Genomic DNA, 27,070 nt, shown 5'->3' with positions numbered 1-27,070 from the left:
AGAACACACTTTGGCTCCAAACTCAGAACAGATGGAGAAGGATGCTGTCTAAGAAAAGCAGAAATGACAGAATTACATTCTGGTTTAAATGTTCTTCATTGAGATAATTTATTGTGTTAATGCTGTGACCGCATCATCCTACTCCGAGGGAAAGTGACTGCTGGCCTAAGTGTGACCAGGAGAGATGAGCTCTATTAGTCCTTTTTTTTTTTTTTTTTTTTTTTTTTTCCTGGCCAGGGATAATGTAAAAGATAAACATGGAAAGAGGATAAAAAGTAGGGAAATGAAAGAAAGGTCTTTCCTTGGAGTTTAGGTGGGGCAAAGTGGTCTGGGGGAGTGCATATGGGAATCTGTATATTTAAACTCAGGTAAAGGGCAGACTAGTGGAAAGAACATTGTTAAAGTTTTCTTTTCTTCTTTTGAGGTCATGATGATTAAAAAACAAAATTATACCAAAATCACAGGAGTAAGTGTAGAAATGATAAATTGACCTGAATATGATGAAGAAAAAAAATGGTAAGAAATATTGTAAGAAATTCTCATGGATATAGCCCTGAGAAATCCAGGCTAAAACAGGGTTTACTTCTGAAATCGAAGCTTACCAGTGGTAAATTCAATTGGTGGGTCAATTCTGGTGAATTCAAGGATGGATGTGGAAACTCATGAATGTGTAAGTCCCTAGATGTCTGTCACATGTTCTAAATTTCTCGAATATCCTGCATGTCCCCTGAAATTCCTTCGTAGTATTTGTAGACTTGGTATACTTAGTTAGTATAAACTAAGAGACTATTTTTCAGTAATATGATAAAATAAAGTGGAATTCTGACTTCCTGCGTTCTGCATCATGCATGGAAGCTTTTGCACCATGGGATGAAACTGGTCATGACCATTCCAGTTTTTGTCTTAGATCAGTGAGTGTTTCTCAAACTTGAAAGTGATGCTAGTTACCTGGAGACTCTTGATAAAATTCTGACTCTAATTGACTAAGTCTGGGATGGAATTCTGAATTTCTAGCAAGCTCTCAGATATGGTTGCTGGTTGAAAAACCACACTTTAGGAGCAAACTTTAGGTGACAAAAGATACCCCCCCCCCCGCAACTTGTACTTTCCAAATAAATTTCAACATAGTTAGACATTTTCATCAATTATTTTTTGAGAACATTTGAAAATTGAAAAGTCCTTAAGCTGGGAGAGTCAATTGGTATAATAAGGTGTTTTAAATTTTATTTGTATGTATATGACCATAGGACATCAGAGAAGAAAAATCATGTAGACACCAAGTATATATATGAATAAAATTTGTATTTAAAGTATATAATTATTTTGATTTAATGCCAGTCATTAAGTCAGCCTGTCAGCCTTTCTCTCAGACATCAATTTTTTTAAGTATGTAACAGAGCTCCTGCCATTTTTTGGTACTCAAAAATATTTTCTAAATGAATGAATGAGAAAGTGAGGAATATGCTTAGAAGTTTTATGTTTCATGGCAATCATATATTATAAATAATTCTTAAAAATATCTGTAACTGATATATTTATCTTTGGGAAGATGGCATAACTTCCTATTTGTCTGTTTGCCGAGGACCCATTTTATACACATTTACATGTATTTATTATGATTTGACTAAAGGTACTGTGCCCTATTCTTTGTCCCCAGCACTGCTTTAGAAACCATCATATGGAGATTCATTGGGACAAAACAGCCCAAATGTTTCAGGAGAAGCTGATATCTCTATGGCTAAGATGAGCTATGTTGGTTTTTATGTGGGGGAAAAAAAAACACCCTATGAGATGGGAAGTTTAATACGAAGGGTCAAGGAGACATAAGAGGAAGATGAAAACTAAAGTATGGACAGGATAGATCACAGAATACAACAAACTATGTGAAGTAGGAATGATCTTGAGATGAATTATGCTTTAAAGCATTGCCTGGGGCCAGCCCTAATTTTTACCCCCGCATAAAAAATCAAGCATTTCAGTATGAATCTCCTCTGTCTTCTCTATCTCAAAGTTTAATCTCTCTTGCTTTCTGTATTCCAGAGAACACTCAGATTTTTTCTACCTCCTAAACCCCCCTGACCACAGTATGCTGATTTATTTCAGTTCTAATGCTATGATTTGTACTACATTTGTACCACATTGCTTATTAGTTGCCTTATCAGTAAAATGTATGGGTTAACAAGATAATTTATGTGTTAAAAAGGACAGCTGATTGTAAGCCAGAAAACTCAGGTTCTGTTCTCAGCATTACCATTCTTTCTCTGTGTGACCTTGAGAAATCTACTTAATGTTTCTTGGCTTCAGAATGGCAGTGGGTGGACTCCATCAATCTCTCTGACCTTGAAGCTTTGAATTTCAATTCCATGAAGCAGTTTTGATACAGTTATCTCATTTAAAGTAATTAAAATAGCTATAGAATGCAAATCACAGACATTTGGCATCATCAGTTTCTGTTAAAAGGAAACTTTCCTTTGATGTGAATATATACTTGATATAATCATACTTATGTTTCAATGAGTGAGAGTTTCTAATGAAATGGAAACTGACTCTGTATCATGTTTTAACATAAGTGTGGTTTTTTTTAAAGAACCATGAAATTAATATGCATGATGTGTTTTTATTAAATTCTTGAGCTTTTGAAATATATACTTTAATTTTAGTGTATATAGGTGTCAACATTTTCTGCGATGGAAATATCTTTGAAATAATTTTTAAAGCCCATGAGACATGAATTTTATGTGTATATTATTTAATATATTATATATATACACTTTTTTTTCACAGATACTTAAGCCATTAAGAGAAAACTCAAATCATCTACGTACATGATTTTTCAACATTTGGCTGCCAGTTGGTTGAGGCTAAATTCTAGTTCACATGTACACTATAGAGTATCTTTCTGAATATAAAAGCCAAATCAAATCCAATGCAATTTTTAAATAGTGTTATGAAGACCGTATTTTTCTCCCACTTGGAAAAGGAAACCCTTTAAACTCTGAAAAAAACTCAACAGTATCAAGTATTGTGAGGTAAGAAAGACAAAAATTTACCTTTAGCTAGGACTGCCTTGTATTATCTCTGGTTCTTCATTCATCTCAAGACACTAAGAAGGACTTACTTCTTTTGGAGATCATCATTACAACTTGTTCAGTGTAAAACTATCTCAAATGTTAGAAATAGGCATTACAAAAGATACTCAATAGCACAGTGTCAATTGAAGGAGTCATCATACTTGGTAAAAGTGAATGGCAAGATGCTTTAATGCATAATTATACTTAAATACTGGATATGTCTTGGGAGTAAAAGAAATCCCAGGTAATATTACCTAATTAAATATATAACATGAGTGATCACATGTGTCTTTATATATTAATTCCACAATCATAAGTGTACATAAACGATAAGGTTGTTTCAAGAGCGTAAACAAAAATTAACAAAGGAAGTTGTGAGATAATAGCACACATTATTTTGTCAAGGGCTCATTTACAGGCATGATGCAATATGTAATTCCTAGTGATTGATAGGAATCTCCTAAAACATGAGGAATAACTGCTGTTAAAATTAACTACTAATGTAAAATATTAGAACATTTATAATATATCATCAATATAACTAGTGATTTTTTAACATTTCACATTACATTATACCTTTTATAGTCAAACTCCTTCAAAATTATTTATGGAAGCTCAGTGTAACTCGTAACACCTCTGGTAGATTATTGCAAGTTACACAATTCAAATGCGGTTGTCTCTAGTTCTCAATGATCTCAAAACCCCATCAGTGCTTTCATTTTGTTCACCAGTCTTTGACCCAGTTCCACTTTGGATTTTTCTCTCAAGAAGCTCTACAAAGTTTTAGAAATTTAATGATTTGCCATCTAATTTAGTTGACTGTTTCTGGTGTCTGGTTTTTAGCAAAAATTTAGTAACAGTTACCATGCTCACAAAATTAGGCATTCAAGGGAGCCTAGGTGTTCTCATAATGGAGACAATTAAAAATCTTCTGAAAATCAAAATCAGTAAGGTTTGCAAGAAACTAAAATGGATCATCTAAATGATTTACTTGAGTGTTTCAATAATAAATAGAACTTAGGTGGTGTTTGTAAATCTTTTGCCATCTGTTTAACTAAAAGTCATTCTGTTCCTAATTTCATTTTTTGCTGTTTGTTTCACCTTGAGGATGATACAATTTTCATAATAGGATTTTACTTTACCAAAATATAAATTAAAAGTTTCCTTTGGATTTTATTCATTTACAGATATAAATTGGAAGAATTCTTTATGGTGTGCTAATGGTTAAAATTCCATTTTCTTGGGCATGTTGGGAGCGTGAACCTTTAGACTGTGAAAATTAAATATACTTTTTATCTTCTGTTTTTCTATTTCAAAGTCAGGGAGAAAAACAATGCAAACTTGAGGTCTTTTGCAATGAACTTTTACTGATTCGCTTATGAAATAGTTATCTGTCTCTAAGAGAATTGTTAGTTTTATTTTTTTTCTCTCTCTTCTAGAAGGGAAGAATTTCCCAAGAGGAGATAAGATAAGAAACTAAACTTCCCTTTCAAAATAGTTAGGATTACACAGACTTGAGCCATTGAGAAACATGGTTGAGAGTGAGGTGGGGGTTTGAATTTCAAAATTCCAACATACTCCTCCTTGTTGGGAAGAGCACATGATGGGCTTGAAGTATATTAGAAGGATGGAGGATGACGGGAGTTTCTACTGAAAATCTGCCCCAATCAGTGTGGATAGCCTCCTGGTGATGGGTTCTGGTAAATCTCACAGGGAGTTCTCGGATCCAGGAACTCTCTGGAAGTCCAACTCTTCTCCCCAGTGTCAACTTTTCAACCCCTCATCAATTTATTGATGGATTATGTTGAGTTAGTATAAATAAAAAGCTGTCAGAAATAATTTTCTAATAAATATAATAGATAAGGTTTACTGATTTCTGATCCTAAATAGGTGATTCTGTCCAAATAGAGTTGCCTGTCTCATTGACACCTGGAATCATGTTAGCTGGGAAGGAGTGCCTTTTATTTCACGACTCGGGAAGCATCTTCAGTGATGTCATCTCAGAGAATACACTATGTTTAATAAATAATATGTTGTAGCTGATCAAAATCAGGTTCATTATTTAGAGCAATTTTGACAAGAAGAGGAGGAAGAGAGAAAGATTCTCTGTGTCAGGGAAGAGAGGGAGCAGGGAAGCATCACCTAGGTGTTTTGCTGAGCAGAACTTCTGTTCCTGAGTAGAAAAAAAGTGGCAGTATTCTTGCCAATGGTCTCAAACCCCAACATACTTCACTCAGCACCCTAATAACAGACTTAACACCACGATGCATTAGCAAATAATGATATTTTAATGTGATTTCGTGAAGAAACCATCATAAGAGTTCGCCACGTATCTAAGAGCAAAACTTCATATGCGCCCTCAGGATCATGGATCCTTGTCCCAAATTCACCATCCACCTCATCTCTCCTTTCTTTCTCTCACATCAAGTCTGAAGTCATTTCTTTGGTCCTGAGTCATTCTGCTTTGCCCTCCTCTTACATTGTCCACTCAGTAAGTCAGATGCTATTAGCATCCTTGCCACATTCAGGAATCGTCAATTATCACTTCTCCAGAAAGCATCACTTTTCATTTAAGAGTGCCTTTTAGATTTCTGATATCCTACTCTATGTTTTATCAAAATTTCTATTTAACAGAAATGGCCTCTTTCCATATAGAGGGTGGAGATTGGGTAAGGTGAGAAAGGCTACTGCTAAAGAAATAGTTGTATGTGTATGTATTTATTTATCCTTATTGTTAAACCTTCATCACTTTCTTTCCTAATCTATTGACCAGGATTGGACAAACAAAGAAAATCCCAAGGGCTTCTTTATCTCATTCATTTGGGCATAAGATGCATAGTAACCAACCTCATGATTCTTCACGTTGTATCCCCTCTGATGCCAAGTAAAAGGAACTCGCTAAATTCAAAGTCCCATCACAAAATATTCCCTGTACCACGTCCATGATTTTTACTTACTTTTTCTCTTCATTCCTAGTCTAAAGCTGACTGCTTCTAAAATGAAGGAGCAGAAAGAAGGAAAGGGAGCTGTGCATCTGCATCACCAGAGTGGAATGGCATAACACATTCTTTCAATCTTTGCCTATTAGTGCTTAAATACATGATATTTTGAGGCTCAGAGGAAGTGATTGTGGTAGTTCTCTTGGCATGGAACATACAGAGATTTTATTTTATTTTGTTTTTACTTTTACTCATGAAAAAATGTGACATTATACTGTTTCTGAAAAAAAATCAAAAGATTTCTGAACTTTGAAAGCTGGTCTAATGTATCTTTAATGTTCTATCATATTTCTAATAGTTATATTTTCTTTTCTTTTTGTAAGGTCTTTGGAATGTGAGGGTGCAGACACTTTGTAATAGGTATATGGCCGATTTTCAGCCAAAGTCCTTTTTTCTTGTGTAATACTTAAACCAGTAATCAAATGAAAGAAAGTACTATTTAACACCTAATTGACTATAGCCAGTTTTTCCTCTAAGGTAACGGGATAATTTCATGGTCTACTAAAATTTTTAGAGTTACAGAGCTGTCTTCTTTTCTGAGATGTTTAATGTAATGTTAGGTTTTTGGGCATTATAATGCAGGAAGATAGAAGGACAAGACCCAAAGCCAAGGCTACATTTACATATACGAAACATGTATGATTGACTTGCTCTTCTGAGTTCATCTTTTGATTGTTAAAAAAAGTCAAGTAGTGCGTATCAATGATAGTTATGCTTCCATGTGCCACTTCACCTCAAAACTCTGTCACCAACCTGAAAAGCTACTTGGATAAATTATACTGATGGGTGAAGTACCATTTCAGCTATATCCACTTCACCACTGAGCAGATCCTTCAACGTTTGTTCATCACACTGTGCAGCTAATATATCTACTGTAACACAAAATTTAATCAATTCTTTGCCTTCTTACATCATTTTTCTTTTTATTGAAATTCGTAATTTTGAAATAACATGTATTTTTAAATGATATAAAAGCTTTTAACATGTAAATGATCAATTTTCCAGTTCCCCTCAACCAAGTTTCACTACCAAAAGTAAATACCCTCAGTAGTTTCTTACATTTCTTTCCAGAAATCTAACATAAACACATCTATAATTTATATTATACATATTGCACTGTACCTTGCTTTTTGTTTTACTTTTTATCAGAGCTCTACTTTATTTTCTGTTCTTCTATGCCCATAGTAATCCACCCTTTGGATGAACTATATTATAAAGAAAATTCCCTCTTCATTATATTTCTAGTGTTGCTGGAGTTTCCAAGTAATGCTGTTTTGAACATTGTGTCCAATAAATAGGTATCCTATATCTTGACACAATTGTTCAGTAAAAAGACAGTATGTTTTTTAAAAGGGAATTTTGGGGTCAATGGATTTAAGCAATGAAGAAAATATTTTGATTGGTACTTCCCTCCAAAAATGTGGTGCTAAAACTATTCCAAAAACAACGCACAAGGCTGTCAGGTGCTCTATGTACTTAGCAAAAATAAATTGTGTCAAATATTTTTATTAATCTTTACTAACCTGAGAGTGAAAAATTGCCTTTTACATGCATTATTGCATTTGCACTTATTTTCATTTTGAGGTTAAACGTATTTGAAAATATTTATTGGTCAGTAGGTTGTATTTTTTCTTATGGACTCCATTGTTTGTCATTTTATCCTATGTAATAGTAATGCTTCTTCAGTTGCCATCATTTTTAGTTTTTTTTTTTTAAATTTGTGGAATCTTTATGGAAAATCTTTTAGTCTTTGTGTGATTAACTTTATCTCTTTTTCTTTGTTTTCTTCATTTTGTACTGTGCATAAGTAGTCTGCCTCACTAATGGTTTGTCAGTTTTTCCCCTAAAGAACCAAAGTTTTGATTTATTTAGAGTTTCTGTAAATTATTATTATTAAATTTGTCAGTTACCTCCAGATTCCTCCTAAATGTTATAATTCTTTTTCTAGTGTTTGTAGTAAATTCTTAATTTATTTTCATTAATTCTCATCTTTGAATTTTCCTCTTACTTAAGTTACATCTCATGAATTTTTTAATTTCATTGATTTTATTTACAGTATATTCACCTTTCTGCATGCCATTTTCCCTCTCCCCAAGAACTGTTTGAGAGGTTTTTTTAAAAAATTTTTCAGAGCATTGAAGTTTTTATTTTTACTATTTAATTTCTAGATTTAATGTATTATAGTAAAAATGTAGTTAGTGTTATTTTATTTCAAGTATTTACTGATTTTTCTCATGTGGCTTAATGTGCATGACTAATGTTTAATTAGCTTAATTATGTTTGACACTTGCAAATCATAAGTATTTTTATGTTATGAAGTTGATCTTTTTCTCTTTTGCCTGATTTACAAAGGATTTTTTGTATGCATATATTTATTGAAATATAATCAGTTTACAGTGTTGTGTCAATTTCTGGTATACAACATAATGCTTCAGTCATACTTGAACATACATATATTTGTTTTCATATTCTTTTTCACCATAAGTTACTACAAGATATTGAATATAGTTCCCTGTGCTATACAGTAGAAACTTGTTGTTTATCTATTTTATATATATTAGTTAGTATCTGCAAATCTCTAACTCCCAGTTTATCCCTTCCTTCCCCCACTGGTAACCATAAGTTCATTTTCTATATCTGTGAGTCTGTTTCTGTTTTGTAAATAAGTTTGTCTTTTTTTTTTTTAATATTCCACACATAAGTAATATCATATGGTATTTTTCTTTCTCTTTCTGGCTTACTTCACTTAGAATGATGGTCCAGTTCCATCCATGTTGCTGCAAATGGCATTATTTTATTAAAATTTTTTTAAAAATCTTTTTTTGGGTGGGGAAAGTAATTGTTTATTTACTTATTATGTATTTATTTTTAATGGAGGTGCTGGGGATCAAACCCAGGACCTCATGCATGTGAGGCATGTGCTCTACCACTGAGCTATACCTTCTTCCCTCTATTTTTTATATTGGAATGAAAATAGACATTTTGTGACAATAAATGATGTTAAACATTCTCCAAGAGAATATTCCCCCAAATCTTTCCATTTGTCAAAATATTATGGCTTCACAGTGACTTTTTCACAGGTTCCTTGTATTTCTTTTTAAGTTTTACATTTATTTTACATTTTGTTGCTTATATGGTTAAAATGATTATTTATATTTATACTAATTATTTAATAGTTTGTTTCTGTGATTGTTCACAAATTTCTTTCTGTTTGTCTTGATTCTCTTCTGTATTATGATTTTTCCATCTGAAGTAATTTTCCACCTTCCATAATAACTCCTTTTAGAATTCCTTTCAGTGCTGGTTTGATGATAATGAAATCTCTGTTTTTGTTTGTCTAAAAACATCTTTATTTTGGAGTATATTTTCTCTTCAACCTCTTTAGAATATTAAGATATTTTATACCAACCTGTAGTTAATTAATCCTGTCTTCTACAGTGACCCATCTATACATTTTTAATTTAAAATATTGTATTTGTTATTTATATTTAGAATTCTATTTTATTTTTTAAAAGTCATAATCCACTGGTGATAGTCTTCCCATTTCATCTATTTCATTACACAATTTACTCATAGTTATTTTAAAGATTTTTATCTGCTAATTTCAATGTCTAGATCATCCAGAATTCCATTTCTTTATTCCCTCATTTTTTGGTCATATGTTATTCTCTCTTAGCACATCTGCTTTTAAATAAATTTAATAAATTTTTAATAAATGCAAGAAATTGCAACTAAATGTTATAAAAGTTCAAGAAAATATTATTCTCTTCTATAAAGAGTCTTACTTTTTTCCTCCTAGACAGCATTGAGATTGAGTCTCTCAAATCTATAGCTGATTTGAATGAACTGCCACTGAGTTGTGGTTTTGACAAGGTGCAGTCAACCTGTGATAGGGTTCTGTTTCTGGGATAGGGACTACTAGCTAAGGTTTATTCTTGGGCTTCTTGTTCCTATGGAAGAACTTGAATTTAATCTTCTTCTCCTCAACAGAAAACTTTGCTTTGATTTCCAGAGGTTATGGGACACAAAATAATGGTTCCCCAAAGATGTCTACATCCTAAGCTCCAGAACTTGAGAATATGGTATGGTATGTGGTAAAGAGGAGTCAAGGTGTCAGATGGAACTAAGGTTGCTAACCAGCTGAGCTGAAGACAAAAGAACCTTGAATTATCCAGGTGGGCCCAACATAATCATAAAGGTCCTTAATTGGGGAAGAGGGAAGGAAAAAGTCAGAACCAGAGTGATAGCATCTTGAGAAAACTCAACCAGCCATTGCTGGGTTTGAAGATGGAAGGGGCTACAAGCCATGGAATGCAGACAGCCTCTAGCAGGTGGAGAAGGCACAAAAATGGATTTTCCCCTAAAGTCTTAAGAAAGGTAAGCAGCCCAGCTGACACCTTAATTATGGCTCAGTGAGACCCCACTGCCGACTTTGGGTCTCCAAAACTGTAAGATAATCCATTCATGCCATTTTAAGCCACTAACTTTGTGGTAGCTTCTTCTAGCAGCAATAGAAAACAAATTCAGAAGTTTTTGATTTACTTCTTTAGCTTCCTATTCATAAGGCTTCAGAATTTAGAAAGTGCATTGATGAGTATGAGGCCCCTGATGTCTCAACTTCAGTTCCTGCTTTGCAAGACTACTTACGCTTTTGCATGTTTCTCTCTCTTTGGGGGAAGTGCTATGCCTCTTAATAGCCCACATTTTCAGTCTCTTGGTTGCCCCCAGAATTAGAAGATAGCCTACAGAAAACAATACGAAAAGTCATTTCATTTCTAGAATCAGCCGTACTAGTTCTCATCATCTCATCCTTTCTCCAGTACTCATAAGTATACGGTAGTTGTATCGTACTGGCTTCAGAGTTCTTTTCAGCTGAGCTGGTGTCTGCTGCATTCTACCTCACTTACTCTCTGGAGGCAGAAGCCCCTTTCTGAGCCTTTTGTCTCAGATCTTGTTTCATCTTAAATGTATTTGCTTATATTAAATCTTTGAAGATAATTCTATTAATTCTGATGGTTTCATCAGGGATATTTATTGTATTTTCACAGCACTTCTAATGCTGATCTTCTCTTTGTTTTCAATTCTAGAAAAATTCTCTAAGTTTTACCTCCACAACACTATTGTGATTTTATTCAATAACATATTTGCTCTTTATTCTTTCAAGTGCAAAATTTAAATATTCTATTACATTTTTTTCAATAAAAGTATGAAATTCAGATTAAGCTACAGAGCATGAGTGCAAAGCTAGGAATTAGAGGATTGCTGGATTATGGACATGTCTAGAATCATTTTCAAGTAGAGGTATAAATTGTATTGGATATAAAATATCTATATATATATTTCTTATCTATCCTCACTTTTTTTATTTCCAAAGCCCCATTTCTACTTTGTTTGATAAAATTCTTCTAAGCATTTAGCACTTTTTAGCATCAGTTTCTTAAATAGGAATTATCATAAAGCTATAAACTCAGATTTTAAATCTTAACATCAGTTTTCTTAACAAGTGATTCTTAAAACGCTTAAACAAGCAAAGAATTCTCAATTGTCAGATCCAGCCGAATATAATACCCCACACCATCGTGCTCTGTAATTGCCTTTCCCAAAATTTATTTAGAATTTTAGGTAGGGAGGACCCTGTCCCAGAAGGCATTTCAGTAAGCATAAGCACTCTGACAAAGTTCTGGGAGTGCCAGTAACATCCTTTTACGGTATCATAAGGTACAGTCTTAGGCAAGTTTTTAGCTGTTTAGTGCACATTAAATAAGACTTAACTTATGAGAGTAAATTTGCTTTGAGGGGCAACACTCAGGCATTAATTGAAAATGATTAAAGGAATTACATGATAAAATAATCCTGACTAGGAAAGAAGCTAAAATTTCCATCATAAATCTTCTAATTTAGCTACAGCAGCTTTTAAATCAACCCCAGCAACTGCCTTTTTTTTTTTTTTTTTTTTTTTTGTGGTTGACAATCCTACTATACAAGCTTTTGGTGTTTGCTTTTATAAGCTTTTAGAGTGATTTAATAAACTTTAATTATTCCTCACAACAGGAGATCAGTGTTACCACCAATCTGTAGCAGGCTTAAGTGTTCCATGCAACGTTATATGAGCTGGGAGAGAGGATTATGCATTCTCTCATTTAAGGTGAGCACAGCACAAGTGATTTAATTATCGTGACCATCACTTGATAGTGTTGCACTGCTCATAGTATCTTTTTCTTTGTTGTCTCCAGATTGTAAAATTTCTTTCTGTCATTCAATTAGCTGATCTAGTTTGCAAATATGCATGTCATTCTTATGGCACTGAAATATTAAGAAAAATATCGTTGTCATCTGGCTACACCATGGATTTTATATTAGAGAAGATAAAAGCTCACCAGAAGCCAGCTGAGAAGAGCTGCCTTTTCCCACTTTGAGGAGGAGTGCCAGATGGCCTCTGTAAGACTCTCTGCCCAATGGAGATCAAACAAGGATTTTTCTTCCCTAACAAAGGATACTTTTGGTTCTGGAGTCTTCCACTGAAATCTGTCTTTAGCTAGTAGTGCTTCTTGTTTAATCAGCCACTTCAATGGTGGCCGGTATCATAAAGTTACCAACCACAATAAAACTTTGTCTAAATATTATAGCATTAAAGCTCTTGGATTACAAAGTTTTTAAAAAGTTATATGTATATATTTGTGTAGTGTTCCATTCTTGTCATAAAATAGCATACTGTAATAAAACAAGAATTTATAAACTCTTACCTTATGTAAAAACATGATCATTTCTTGAGACTTCATCAAAAACATTTCTTATTTTACTTGTGAGGTTTATAGTAATTTTTCAAAACTTCTTTTCTTACTTATCCTCTACTGGAGAATGATTTTTAACCTCTCAACTATATTAAGATTTTATGGTGCTCACTTCGGCAGCACATATACTAAAATTGGAACAATAAAGAGAAGATTAGCATGGCCCCTGCACAAGAATGACACGCAAATTCGTGAAGCATTCCATACTTTTGACATTATCTGACATACATCTCAAAAATGTTCTCCTAGAACAGTCTACTCAAGCAATAGAAATAAAAGCAAGAATAAACAAATGGGACCTAATGAAACTTACAAGCTTCTGCACAGCAAAGGAAACCATAAGTAAAACAAAAAGACAACTTATGGAATGGGAGAACATTTTTGCATATGAAACCAACAAAGGCTTGATCTCCAGAATATATAAGCAGCTCATATGACTTAATAAGAAAAAAAACAAACAACCCAATCCAAAAATGGGCAGAAGACCTAAACAAGCAATTTCCAAGGAAGACATACAAATGATCAATAGGCACATGAAAAAATGCTCAATATCAATAATTATCAGAGAAATGCAAATCAAAACTACAATGAGGTATCACCTCACACCAGTCAGAATGGTCATCATTCAAAAATCCACAAATGACAAATGCTAGAAAGGCTGTGGAGAAAGGGGAACCCTCTTACACTGCTGGTGGGAATGTAGTTTGGTACAGCCACTGTGGAAAACAGTATGGAGATTCCTCAAAAGACTAGGAATAGACTTACCATATGACCCAGGAATCCTGCTCCTGGACATATATCCAGAAGGAACCCTACTTCAGGATGACACCTGCACCCCAGTGTTCATAGCAGCAGTATTTACAATAGCCAAGACACGGAAACAGCCTAAATGTCCATCAACAGATGACTGGATAAAGAAGAAGTGGTATATTTATACAATGGAATACTATTCAGCCATAAAAACTGATAACATAACGCCATTTGCAGCAACATGGATGCTCCTGGAGAATGTCATTCTAAGTGAAGTAAGCCAGAAAGTGAAAGAAAAATACCATATGAGATCACTCATATGTGGAATCTAAAACAAACAAACAAACAAACAAAACATAAATACAAAACAGAAACAGACTCATAGACATAGAATACAAACTTGTGGTTGCCAAGGGGGCAGGGGGTGGGAAGGGATAGACTGGGATTTCAAAATGTAGAATAGATAAACAAGATTATACTGTATAGCACAGGGAAATATATACAAGATCTTATGGTAGCTCACAGAGAAAAAAATGTGACAATGAATATATATATGTTCATGTATAACTGAAAAATTGTGCTCTACACTGGAATTTGACACAACATTGTAAAATGATTATAAATCAATAAAAAATGTTAAGAAAAGATTTTATATCACATTTTATTTCTTCAAATTATTTTGATCCATCCTGTTATCTACATATCTTACTTCAGCCTTGTAGACCTGTTTGAACTCCAAAATGAAAATGAAAATCTAGAGAATTGAAGTTCCTTCAATAGAGGAAGAAATGGTGGGCAGATTTTAGTCCTAATTGTCTCTTCATCTCCAGTAGGGATCTACCTGACAGAATTGTAGTGAAGATCCTATTGGGATACACTTTAGAAATCATTTAATACCAAGTACACAATAAGTGAAGATAAAACTTATTATTCTTGTGCCTGGTATATAATAAAGGTTTACAAATTATTGTTATATAGTTGTTGGTGGTAGTATTTTTCTTGTGTACAACTTGTGGAAATGTGTTCTCCATTTCCCTAGATAGCATCCTTCCCAATCCTTCCCAGAATCCTCCTTGTTTTTAATGCAAATTTATCACAGGATAGCTCATTCACTACATGATAGAATCTTGGAATGGAATCAATTTACATCCTCAAACTCAAACTAAAACACATGTTAGGTCAGTAAACTTCTCAGTGCCTCTATTTCCTCTTTGTAAAATAGGAATTAAAAATAGTTGTCTTCTTACAAGATACTGTGCCAGAAAACTGCTTTGTTTTTACATTTATTCTTTCATGTGAATTCAATAAATATTTTCTGAATAATTTGCCAGATTATGGGCTGGGCAATGCGAATAACAAGAAGGAATAGACTCAGTGTTTATCTTCATATGGGCAACAGGTATGAAGGCAACCTGGGAGGTATTCTGCTAATGTGAAGCAAAGTAGTGTTGTAGTAAGAAGAGTAATTTAGTGGTTATAACCCCAGATATCTTGAATATGGTGGTTAATTTTAAATTTTAATTTAAAAACAGTTTAATAATTTATCATGTGGAATTACCTGAATTAATTTTCTATGAATACATATTATTTTAAGTGGAAAGAATATGTGGAGCAGGGTATTACTCTTAAGTGTTTTTGTATAATTTATGTTTTAATAAAGTAATAATAAAATTCATTTCATAAAATAATTTAAATTTGGTATATATATTTAATTAAACTATGGGTATGAATATTTTAAATTTCTAATAACACATTGACTAATTTGTATTTTTTTCATGAGAAATCATGATCATTTAAAGATACAAGGTTATTTCTAAAATTTAGTTGGGACTCTAAACGTGCTTTCAGTCTCCTTAAGAATGAATCATAAACTTAAGTATTTAGAATTTCTAATGCCACATGACTCTTCTATTAAAGAAAAGCCTAGAATATGACTCTAAGTTATAAAGCCCTGTTGGGTGACTCATATGATGTACATTTTGCTAATCTACGCAATAGGTTTTTTAAAATTTATAAAGTTAACTTAATAGTCCAGAAATCTATTTAATCTAGCATATTTAGGGCATAGTTCCTGCATCGTTTGGAATAAATTCAACCATGCGATTACATAGCAGACTAGACAAAATGACTCAAAATAAAATCATGAATCTTAAAGCCTAATATTTTAACATAGGTGTTAAAATTGTCTTTACATGCAAATAACTGAAAATTGAATTCCTGTCACAAAGCCCTGTTATCTGTTTCCACAAATGCACGATCTCCCTTGAAATTGTCACATACACTGCTTCCTATAAGCAATAACTGCTTAGATAATGAACTCATGACGCTCCTGGTTATATACATTTGAACTTTACATAAAGAGAGGAGAACCTATAAGCAGCCTTCAGAACAAGATCATGTTTTGGAAAGGCTGTTAGAAAGACAGACTATATGAACAATATTTAATAAATAATAATTAAATTTCAACTTTAAGTAATGAATAATAATTTAGTGACTTGATTACCTTTCAAATTTGGGGGTGAGTAATATCGATCTGGAGCAGTTTATGACTTTAATGTTAATATTTCTACTAAAATGAAACTTGGGTAGATAAATGATTTCTCTCAGATATATTCCTAAAGCATTTTTAGGTATTTGAAAAGCCACTCTGTCCAAGTTCCTTTTGTGAGTCTCCAACCTCAGATCCCTTCAGTGCAATACAAGCCAAGCTTGTAATGAGAGAAAACCAAGCAATAATGACCCAGAGTTTTAAACCTTAGAAAGATACCAAGTGATTTTCCCCTTGAAGATTTCATTCCTACAGACATTTTTTAAAATGCCTGTTTTTAATTGAACCCCATTTAGTCAGCATTTGTTGAGAATGTACTATATTCTTAGTACTGTGTAGGGTGTTGTGAGTGGGGGAAAATGACATGAAATAAGTCTATTATAAAGGGCAATAATCACTCCCTCGTATGATTATAATTTCCACGCCAGCCTTAGATTTGAGGTAGATAATTTTGAACCATTTTCTCTTTTCACCTTGAACTATTGTACCCTTTAAAGAGCCCAGTCCTTTCCTCAGCCCTCAATTTGGCTGTCATTACTGGAGCCTCTGTTGTCTTCATATTCCGTAGCCAACCTTTGATTTGGAGACCTGGATGATTTCATGTACTTTTCTTTGTTCATTCGTTTCTCCTACTCTGTTCAACAGGTATTTCACTTTTTTAAACTAGGCTGGGCTGGAAAGAGAAACACCCTGAAATGTGTTATTTCAAAAATATGCAGAAGAAAGCCTATTATCACATCACTTTTGGTGAGTTAGACATTTGGAGAGAGTTTCATAACTATAAAAATTCCTCACAAAAATATGATGTATCTGTATGCTTTGTGTTTTATGCTTACGCCACTGAAAAGAGAAAATGGAAATGTTATTAAATCACCTTTATTTCTAAATCAAATGATGACCTTTATTCAAACCACAAAGGAAGAGAATCATCAGAATACTTAGGCTAAACATTTGTTTTAAAAAATAACGACAAGAGTCTTCAAAATTTAACCATCGCAGCTCAGTCTAGCAATCGGGATTCTCTTCTGCCATAATTTGAAATTGATCTAAATGGATTTGGATATTCCTAAAATTAAAAGCATGTGATGCAGAGTGGCTGTTCTTCAGAATTGCTATTAACTCTTTGTAGGTGCTCTGTAGGTTCATGAAAATGAAACCGTATCAGCATTTATTAATGTTAAGAACTGTTTCTCACATCTGTATTACACCCTCTCCAGTCATGTATTCCCAATAGAAAATGAGTTCTCATAAAGTGAGCAAGTCATGCAAGAAAATTAAGTTGTGACATCTAAATTATTGATAATTAAGTATTGATAATTGATAATTAAATATAAAATCACTTTTTCATGTGCCTTAGCTATGCTTCATGCTCATCTGAATAATGTGGAATTTATGTTTTGTTAATACACTAATATAACAGGGCTGTAAGTTAGAAAATAAAACAGTATGAAGTCAGAAATTTAAAATGCTCAGTAACCATAATCCTCTTCCCAAGTGGTTTTAAACATTGTTTTCATATGTCATTATGCTATGTGGCCAACACCACTTATCCTTGGTTGCTATGTATGGCACCCTTACAAGGTGAGCTCTGAAGTTCACAGAGATTAATCCAAGGCAACAGATACATCCAAGTTTTCTTCCTCACCACGTGGCTTCTCCGCATTTAGAAAAGAGTAATCACAATTCCTATACAGAAATTCCCATGTACAAATCTTGGCTCTCCTGTTTCCAATAGGTGTCCTGAGACGTACACCGAGTTTAGTCCTGGCCAGCCCAGCTTTTCCAACGCTTCTTTAAATCACATAGAAGTGAGTCCCACCAATATCACTGACCTCTTATATCCTCTAAATATTAGATAAATGACTCAAAAAGTATCAGTGACCTCTTGGCTTTCCCTAAACATTACAGCAGAAAAGCAAAACATCTTTTTGAATTTCCACATACAGTATAGTTCTAGGTTCTGTATGGTGTATATATGAGAGCAGCAGCCCTTATGCCAATTCTCAGCAAACTTAAAGAACGGTAATTCAGAAAAGTGAAGAATAAGTATGAAATAAATAGATAGGGACTTATGGCATTACTAAAAGAATTTAAAAGTGTTGGCAAATATTAATTTGGTAAGGTGAGCAATTTTGTTGGATTATTTAAAGAAAAGTTTATATAGGAAGATCCAATTCATAGACAAATAAAACATTAGAAATAAGACCAAGGATAGATATGGTCTAATCTGACTCTCCTATTTTAAAGACGAGCAAAACAGGACCAGTCATGGAAAGTAATTCATCAGGATTACACACAGAGAGCCTGTGACCTTTGAAGATATAATCTTTGCTTTTCCTAGTCTGTGAATACTTCTTAAAATTACTGCAATGCCAAGGTTAAACAACTCTCAGACCAGTGCTCCTTAAATTATACACCTTGACTGACAAGTATGTTTTAAACAGATGAAGAAAAGGAATAAAGAAGAAAAAATGGAAAATGTTGGCAAAATCAGAAAGATAAAAATAGGAAAAGTCTCAGATGAGTCTCTAGTATTTACATAAAGGGGAAAAAAAGGACTGGAGTGAAAAATGTGTACAAGGAGAAAGCCCCATCAACACCCTTGTGAAGGATGAGGTTATGGAGCGTAAGTTCTGTCTCATGGGCAGTGAGAACCTGAAGTTTTTCAAGTTGGGGAGTGAGGTGGAAATGGGACTTGCAGAGGGTAATTTGAACATGATGTTCAGGAAGGTGGAGAAACAAACAAACAAAAAATGAAGATGTGGCGTATAGTTAGTATAGGCTACTGTGTAATCTGAGCATGAGGCGGTAAAAGCTCTACTAAAATATGTTAAAGAGAAATCAGCCCATGGCACTGTGCTGGTCGTGTCAAGGAGGAGTGGGACCACATATCACCAATGCTGCTGAGCTTTGATTCATGAATTCCTGGAGGAACTAAATTACATTTTTAAAATGTTAAGATCAGAAAAGGGAATTTGGGTATTTTTTTTGGAGGGGAAAGTGAGGGCAGAGAGGTTCAGTTTAGCTCCAGAAATACTAATCTTGAGAAAACAGAGGTTTATCCCAAAGTAAATATAAACAGAAATATTAATAGCACACTTAACTTCTGGAAACTTTTAAAGATAGAAGTTGCCATTTAACCAAGAATTTGTTTGCTGTTGAGAGTTCTATACTTAGCTTTGGATTCCACAGAGTAAGTCTCGACTATGAAGAAAACTAGTGTAGCAGATTGCTAATTGTGACTTTTTGGGTTTCTCCTGTTGTCTCAGTGGAGCCCAAGGGCAGAGAGAACAGAAGCCAGATATGGACGCAGGATGTTTTACAGTGTTGTGACAGGGATTTTTTGTGACATGCAGCTCATCACCTACCTATCTCAGGGGGATAAATGGGAAATGACTGATAGAGAAGTTTCCTTTGAAAAAGATTTAAAGTGCTGAAGGGTGTCTCCTCGTCCACCAGAGTCAAAGGTAGAGACTTAAGAAATCACGTAGAGGGTTGACCTGCCTGCCCTGAAAGTGGGGAATTTGCAGACTGATACCTGACTCACACCTTAAAAATGTCTAAGGGTTAAGACACGTGGAGAGGCTGGGACAGTGGACTAAGTGGAGGAGCAACAGTCAGAACAAGGGGGCCAAGGGCACGGATCGCCTGTGGTCCAGCCCGTCGGCTGAGTCAGCTGTGGAGAAGGAGTGCAGTGCTTTCATTTCTGTTTCTTCACAGGTGCAGTTGTTTCCTCCGCAGTTCCAGCAATGTGAGTCAGTTACAAGTTCAAGAATTTACAAGTGAACAAAACTAAGGATCAACTTAAAAAAATTAAACTTGAGGTAGTGATACATACAAATATGTAGTCTTCAGGATATATTTGCTGGGAATTAGGAGAGGGACATAAAACTAGAAGATCAGGTGAACCTTAATTAGTGATTAATTTTATTTACCAACCTATTTGTTGAGTAAGGAATGTCCTCATTTACTCATATTAACCACAGCAGAGCCATTCTTTGGAGTCTGGTGGGTAGCATTTTTAGATTAGTGTTTTCCAGAACAGCAACCCTTTTTCTTTTCTATATTAAATGCATCTTCTTTTTTAATGGAACAACATATTTATTCCTACATCCGTATCTTTCCAAGTAATCTACCACCTCTTTAATTTCTCTTATGATCTTGCTTTACTCAGATCATGCCTTCAATACAGGAAAACCCCTTATTCTCTTCTTTATTTGAGTGACTGTGCTTATGTTCTTCTGTTTCCTTTCCAAAACATAAAAGGGAAAAAGGAGAAACACATACTGATATAATCCAGGTTTCTAGGCAAATGTAAGTTCTGTTTTAAGTCCTTCAGAGATTATTTCCTGAAAATCCCACTATGAGTTAAAACTTTTAAGAGCAATGTAAGTTCCGTGATGCAACAATGACCAAATATTAGTACAATATGAAGTTTATAATATCTTTCACATGTATTTCTTAATTTGTATTTCACAACAAATTAAAATATGTTGGATGGAGTTGTTGTCTTCATTTCACATGGAAGGAATCCAGGTTTAGAGAAGCTTAGCAAATTACTCAAGATTATACCACATTAAGAGAAGCTCAATGTACAAACTTGCAATTGGTAGGTGAATAAGTTCTAGAGAGTTAATGCACAGCGCAGTGACTATAGACAACAGTGTTGTATTATAAACTCCAGCATTGCTAAGAGAATAGAACTTAACTGTTCCTATCACAACAAAAAGAATAACTATGTGATATAATAGAAGTGTTAGCTAATGCTACAGAGGTAGTCATTGCAATATATCAGAACATTGCACCTTAATCTTAATGTTACATGTCAATTATTTTTCAGCTAAAAAAATTCAAAACTTTGTTTTCTGAAACCCTATGCAGGACTCTAGTGGACTTTGTAACACTTTGTACTGTGTAGTTTGCAATAATTTGAAGTACTGTATCTTCCCAAAGCTTAAGTATATTTACTTTATATCAACATATATTAAAATAGAAATAAAACTTTCCTGAAACTATTTCAAATGTTTCTTTGTTGGGGGCTGGTGAGGATAAAGCATCGTAAATTATTTTAAATACTATTCATATATTCACAGTTTCTAAAGCTGAAATGTAAATCCTTGCTTTGCTCCCAAAATTAAGATTCAAGAACTGTGAAAATACGAGAATACTCACTGTTGTTAGCACTGGTACCTGATTTCTGTGACAGTAGTTTGACAATCCCACTTATTCACCAAGAACAATATTTCAATCAATGGCAAGGGAAGTTTTTTTGTCATTAAATTTTTATTTTTACAGAACTATGATTCTGGAAAGCTTAATTATTAATTTTGGAGTTTTTACAGAGTTTTCAAAGATTTAACTGCTACTCCCATGCTCATCCAAAATGTATCTTCAGTTTTGCTGATAGATGTTCAATGGAAGAGATACAGAGAATAAGAAAAATGTAGTCCCTTGCTGAGGGCATCAAAACATTTCATTCCTTGCCAAGTGATGCAGAATATATTTGCATGAATAAATGCCAAAATACTCTACCTTGAAATGACTTTGATTTGGTCCATGTTCTCTTTTTTTTCCCATGAAACTTAGATTAGCAAATAAAATCTTTATTTCTTGAATTACTGACATCTCTGGTACTTGTTTTTTTATTAACTGTATGAACTTTTATCCAGTGACACTTAAATGTTTTGATTCACATCTCAATTTGGTTTATTTTAAAATTTACACAACAAAAGCACAGTTGGTGGTAACTAAAATATACATAATTTGTGTTTTTAATACTTTTTCAGTATATTCACATGTAAAATAATGGTATTGTGTTTCAAAAGGCTTAGGGATTACCTTCTTCCTCAATAGGTAAAACAAAAAAAAAAAAACTATGTTTTATCTTAATTAATGCCTGTTAATTGCTCCTTTATCAGATGATTTAAGTGTACAAAGATACAAATTCAATATTTGTAGGGTGTGGAAGACATCATTGTCTTTTAAAAATAAAGGTATTTCTAGTAATTAAATGATTAATTTGTATATGGAAATCATCAAAATGCAAATCAATACTTGAAATTGGCTACAAATATTAAACTATTTCATTAATGTATAATCATGGAATGATTCTCATATCTTTAAATATTATTTTCAGTTATAATAAAGAACAAAATTTTAAATAAGAATTATAAGATAAACTTAGTAATTATGGAATTTACCAAAATTTGTGAATATAAATCAGTAGACAACATAATGTCTAATCTTGGAAGGTTATTATGACTCCAGATGCCAATGTGATGCAATGTCACTTAGAACTTTTGCTAAAACTCTGAGGTAACTATTCTGATATTAAGAGAAGAAATTAAGTATTGGCAAAATTGATACAATTCAAATAGAAGGCACCTAGTTAACACTTATAAGTTAAAATAAAACTGAGGTTATTTCTCTTGGAAGAGACATGTATGTTTGAATGTTATATATGTACAAGAACTTAAAAATAGAGTTGTTTCTCTGGTTTGGTCAAGATCCCAAAAGCATTATTGCTACCAGTTAGTATGTTGGCTTATGTAATCTCATGACAGCGAGGGGAGGGAAGTCTTAGATCTAGACATACAGGATCCAGGTGTCCAGAGTGGACTCTGCCTGCTTCCCTCTGCATATCAGCCTCTGTACTTGTTGAATTCAGTGGTGATGGAAGAGTCTCATGGTGACCTTTGGACTGTGAGGCTGCCTTTGCTGCTCTGGAGCCAGCTAATGGGCCCAGCCATTGCCTTCGATCTTGAGACCCCTGCCCTTGTCAATCTTAAGGGATTTATGGACCCTATAGAGCACGTGTTGGAGGGATACCTCAGTCAGGGTCATCTATCTAGGTCACCAGTTGTCATTAAAGTGTAATGTGAGCAATAAATAGGAACTAATATGCTATTTAAAATTTTCTAGTAGCCACATTAAGACAAACTAAAAGAAACGGGTAGAGTTAATTTAAATAGTATTTTTTCTTTCTCCAATATGTCCAAAATATTATCATATTAAATTAATCAATATAAAAGATTAATAATGAGATATTTTCCTTTATATTTTCTTACTAAGTGTTCAAAACACAGTATGTATTTTACAATTATAGCCCAGGTTAATCTAGCCTCATTTTAGGAGTTCCATAGCCACATGTGGTTAGTGACTAACATCCTGGGCAGTGTGGCTTTAGACACTTCTCCCAGCGAGGCAGCAATATTGCTCCTCTATCATGATGGAGACCCTGGGAGAGGCCCTGTGCCTTATTCAGTGGGACACTGGGCCACTATCCCCAGTGATTCGAATTTCTTTCTAACTATTTAGTGCTTTGATAAGAGGCACATTCCACTCCCCCCTCCCCAGCCCCATCAACATATTTGGGATCTAATCCTGGTGGGCAGAGGTAGGAAAAAAGGACTTCCTCATTCTACCTCTTCCTTTACCTGAGTCTCTGTCTCCACCAACACAGGAGTCTCTTTATTTCCCTCCAAGTTGCATGGAGGCTCCTTTATATTGCATTCTGGTTTCTTTCCACCAGTGTAGTTTCTGGTATACCTTCAAGGCAGAAGCCCTGGGTTTTTACTCGCTTATATGACTGTAAGGATTTTAGAAGATACATTTCTCTCTCAAAAACATCTGGCTATTAAGACTATGGTTCCCCTAGGGATTCAAAACCTATTATGATAATCCTAGTTTCTCTTTGCATCTCTGATTTAACAATCTTAATCTTTTCTGAGGTAAAACACATGCATCTGGACAGTGGTGTGCTGATAGTTAACAACTGACTATTTTTTGGCAGTGTGTTGATTTGTAGTGATTGCCTATTTCTGTTGTCTAAAAACCATGCTATTCCACTGAGCTGACGTGAGATCATTATTAAAGCCAGAGAAGAAAAGAGATGAGAAATATCATAAGTATTTTTACCATACAGATGCAACAGTAGTAAGTAACTTAATAAATATTAATAATATGTAGTAAAATAATTGAGGGATGAGTTTTGAGTACTTGTTACCTTCTTTTTAAGTATAATTTACTTAGATGTAGATTTATAGAATTTAATTTTTAACAACCAACACTTTACCAGATTCCTGAAAATTTAATCATTAGCTCCTGTTAGCTGGTACAAGTCAGATCCAGCATACCACTTGCTCTGAATTGCTAGCAGGAAAAGATATATAAAGAAACAACAATACTGCAATGAACATGGGAGCACAAATATCTCTTAGAAATACTGATTTCAATTATTTTGAATATATACCCAGAACTGGGACTGCTAGATCTTATGGTAGTTTTATTTTTAATTTTTTCAGGAACCTCCATACTATTTTCCATAGAGGTTGCACCATTTTACATTCCCACCAACAGTGTATAAGAGTTCCAACTTCTCCACATTCTCACCAACACTTGTTATCTTCTGTTTGGTTTTTTTGTTTTTTGTTTTGATAATTGCTATCCTAACAGGTGTGAGGCAATATCTTATTGTAGTAATAATTTGTGTTTTCCTCATAAGTAGTGATGTTGTGCACCTTTTTGTATAACTGTTGAGCATTTGTATGTCTTCTTTGGAGAAATGTCTGTCCAAGTCCTTTGCCCATTTTAAAAATCAGGCTTTTTTTTTTTTTTTTTTTTGCCTTTGAGTTGTGGGAGTTCCTTGTATAACCTTTTATCAAATATGTGGTTTACATATATTCTCTACCATTCTGTGCATTGCCTTTTCATTCTGTTGATTGTTTCCTTTGCTTTGCAGCAGCTCTTCAGTTTGATACGGTCTCACTTGTCTATTTTCATTTTATGCCAGTGCCCTTGGTGTGATAACTAAGCAGTCATTGCCAAGAATGAGATCAAGAAGCTTTTCCCCTATATTATCTTCTAGGAGTTTTACAGTTTCAAGTATTTCATTTAAGCCTTTAATCCATTTTGTGTTGATTTTCCCATTGAATATTCTTGGCACTGTTTTAAAGATCAGTTGACCATGTATACATAGGTTTATTTCTGTACTTTCTATTCTATTTCGTTGTTCTGTATATCTGTCCTATGTTAGTAACATAACTTTTAAACTACTGTAGCTCTAATATATTTTGAAATCAGGAAATGTGATGCCTCCAGCTTTCTTCTTATTTCTCAAAATGACTTTGGCTATTCTGGGTCTTTTGTGATTTCATATGAATTTTAGGATTGCTTTTTAATATTTCTGTAAAAAATTCCATTGGAATTTTGATCATTTTGGGTAGTGTGGACACTTTAACAGTATTAAGTCTTCCAATCCATGAATGTGGGATGCCTTTCCATTTATGTGTTTCTCTTTTACTTTCTTTCATCAGAATTTTGTAGTTTTCAGCATACAAGTATCAAGCTGAACACAAATGAGGAAAGTGGACACCTTTTTTCTTGTTCCTGGAACATGTGATTTTTATTCTTCATTATATTATTGTGATGTGTCACATTTATTGATTTATGTGTATTGAGCCATCCTTGAATCCTAGGGATAAATCTCACTTAGTCGTGCTCTTTGACTGTGACCATAGCTTGGCACTGAATTAGATAAGACAGCTTGTTAAAATACTCCTTGGAGTTAAAATTTACTCTGGTTCTAATGTAGATGAGGCCTATAGACAGTGTGAAAAAAATCTCATGTCTTCTGGAAGCAACAGTCTGGCAAAAAACATCATTGGAGTCCATCAGTTTATGATTTCAAGTTGGATCTTGCAGTATATTATTTAGAGGATTTAACAGAACCGAGTCTCAGGTTTCTCCCTGTAAAATGAATATAAGTAGTTCCTGAGTGGTGGTTATAATAGTACAATAAATTTACTCATGAAAAATGAGAAATGCTATTTATTGCACAGTTGATAAAAATCCTTATTTTTCACTTGCGAAAAACTGTCACAGAAAGAATAAAAATGAACACAGTGAAACTCACATTGTACAGGACTCATAGGCAATACATTTACCAAATAATAAGGAAAATGGTATTTGTCCTGTAGAATATAATTATGCACTTCAATTTTTTTTAACTTGGTGAAAAAAATTATTTTTTAAATGTGCTTTTGAATTTAGTTTGCTAGTATTTTGTTGAGCATTTTTACATCTATACTCATTAGGAATATTGGTCTGTAGTTTCCTTTGTCTGGCTTTTATTTGCGTATAATGCTGGCCTCATAAAATGAGTTGGAAGTGTTCCCTCCTCTTCAATTTTTTAGAATAATTTGAAAACAATTTGGCATTAATTCTTATCATCTTCAGTAGAATTCAGTAGTGAAGCCATCTATCTGGTCCTGGGCTTTTATTTGTTGGAAAGTTCTGATTACTGATTCAATCCCATTACTAGTAATTGGTCTGTTCTTATTTTCTATTTCTTCATAATTCAGTTTTGGTAGGTTACATGTGTCTAAGAATTTTTCCATTTCCTCTAGGTTAACCAACGTTTTAGCACATAAAGATACAGAAACAACCCAAACATCCATTGACAGGTAAATAGATAAAGAAAATGTGACACATACATATAATGGAATATTATTTAGCCTTCAAAAAGGAAACCATGAGATATGTGAAAATGTGGATGAACGTGGATGACATTATGCTAAGTGAAATTAACCAGTTACAGAAAGACAAATACTTATTCCATTTATATGAGCATTTACATAGTCAAACTCATAGAAGCAGAGAATACAATTGTGGTTGCCATGGGCCAGGTTTGGGTGGGGGGATAGGGAATTGTTCTTTAATGAACATGAAGTTTCAGTTATGCTAGATTAATAAGTTCTAGAGATCTGTACAACATAATGCCTATAGTTAACAATATGGTATATGTATTTCAGAATATAAGTGGACAGATCTTACATTCAACGTCTTTGCCACAAAAACAAAACAAAACAAAACAAAACAAAAAGGAGAACAAGAGAACTTTGGAAGATGTTG

At 33.7% G+C, this 27,070-nt stretch overlaps 1 protein-coding gene and 2 non-coding genes across 3 annotated transcripts in view; 2 read left to right on the top strand and 1 right to left on the bottom strand.

The window, feature by feature from the left end:
* POU1F1 (POU class 1 homeobox 1) overlaps window positions 1–27,070 on the top strand; it is a 237,296-nt gene that overhangs the window by 73,292 nt on the left and 136,934 nt on the right. The gene's annotated exons all lie outside the window — the stretch shown is intronic.
* Window positions 8,943–9,014, bottom strand: TRNAV-CAC (transfer RNA valine (anticodon CAC)). Its single transcript has one exon. It is a non-coding gene; the product is annotated as a tRNA-Val (tRNA).
* On the top strand, window positions 12,966–13,072 carry LOC123611716 (U6 spliceosomal RNA). The gene has a single exon (XR_006718805.1). It is a non-coding gene; the product is annotated as a U6 spliceosomal RNA (small nuclear RNA).

Source organism: Camelus bactrianus, chromosome 1 (assembly GCF_048773025.1).
Source record: "Camelus bactrianus isolate YW-2024 breed Bactrian camel chromosome 1, ASM4877302v1, whole genome shotgun sequence".
Classification (NCBI taxonomy): domain Eukaryota; kingdom Metazoa; phylum Chordata; class Mammalia; order Artiodactyla; family Camelidae; genus Camelus; species Camelus bactrianus.
This window is presented reverse-complemented; position numbering and strand designations above follow the sequence as displayed.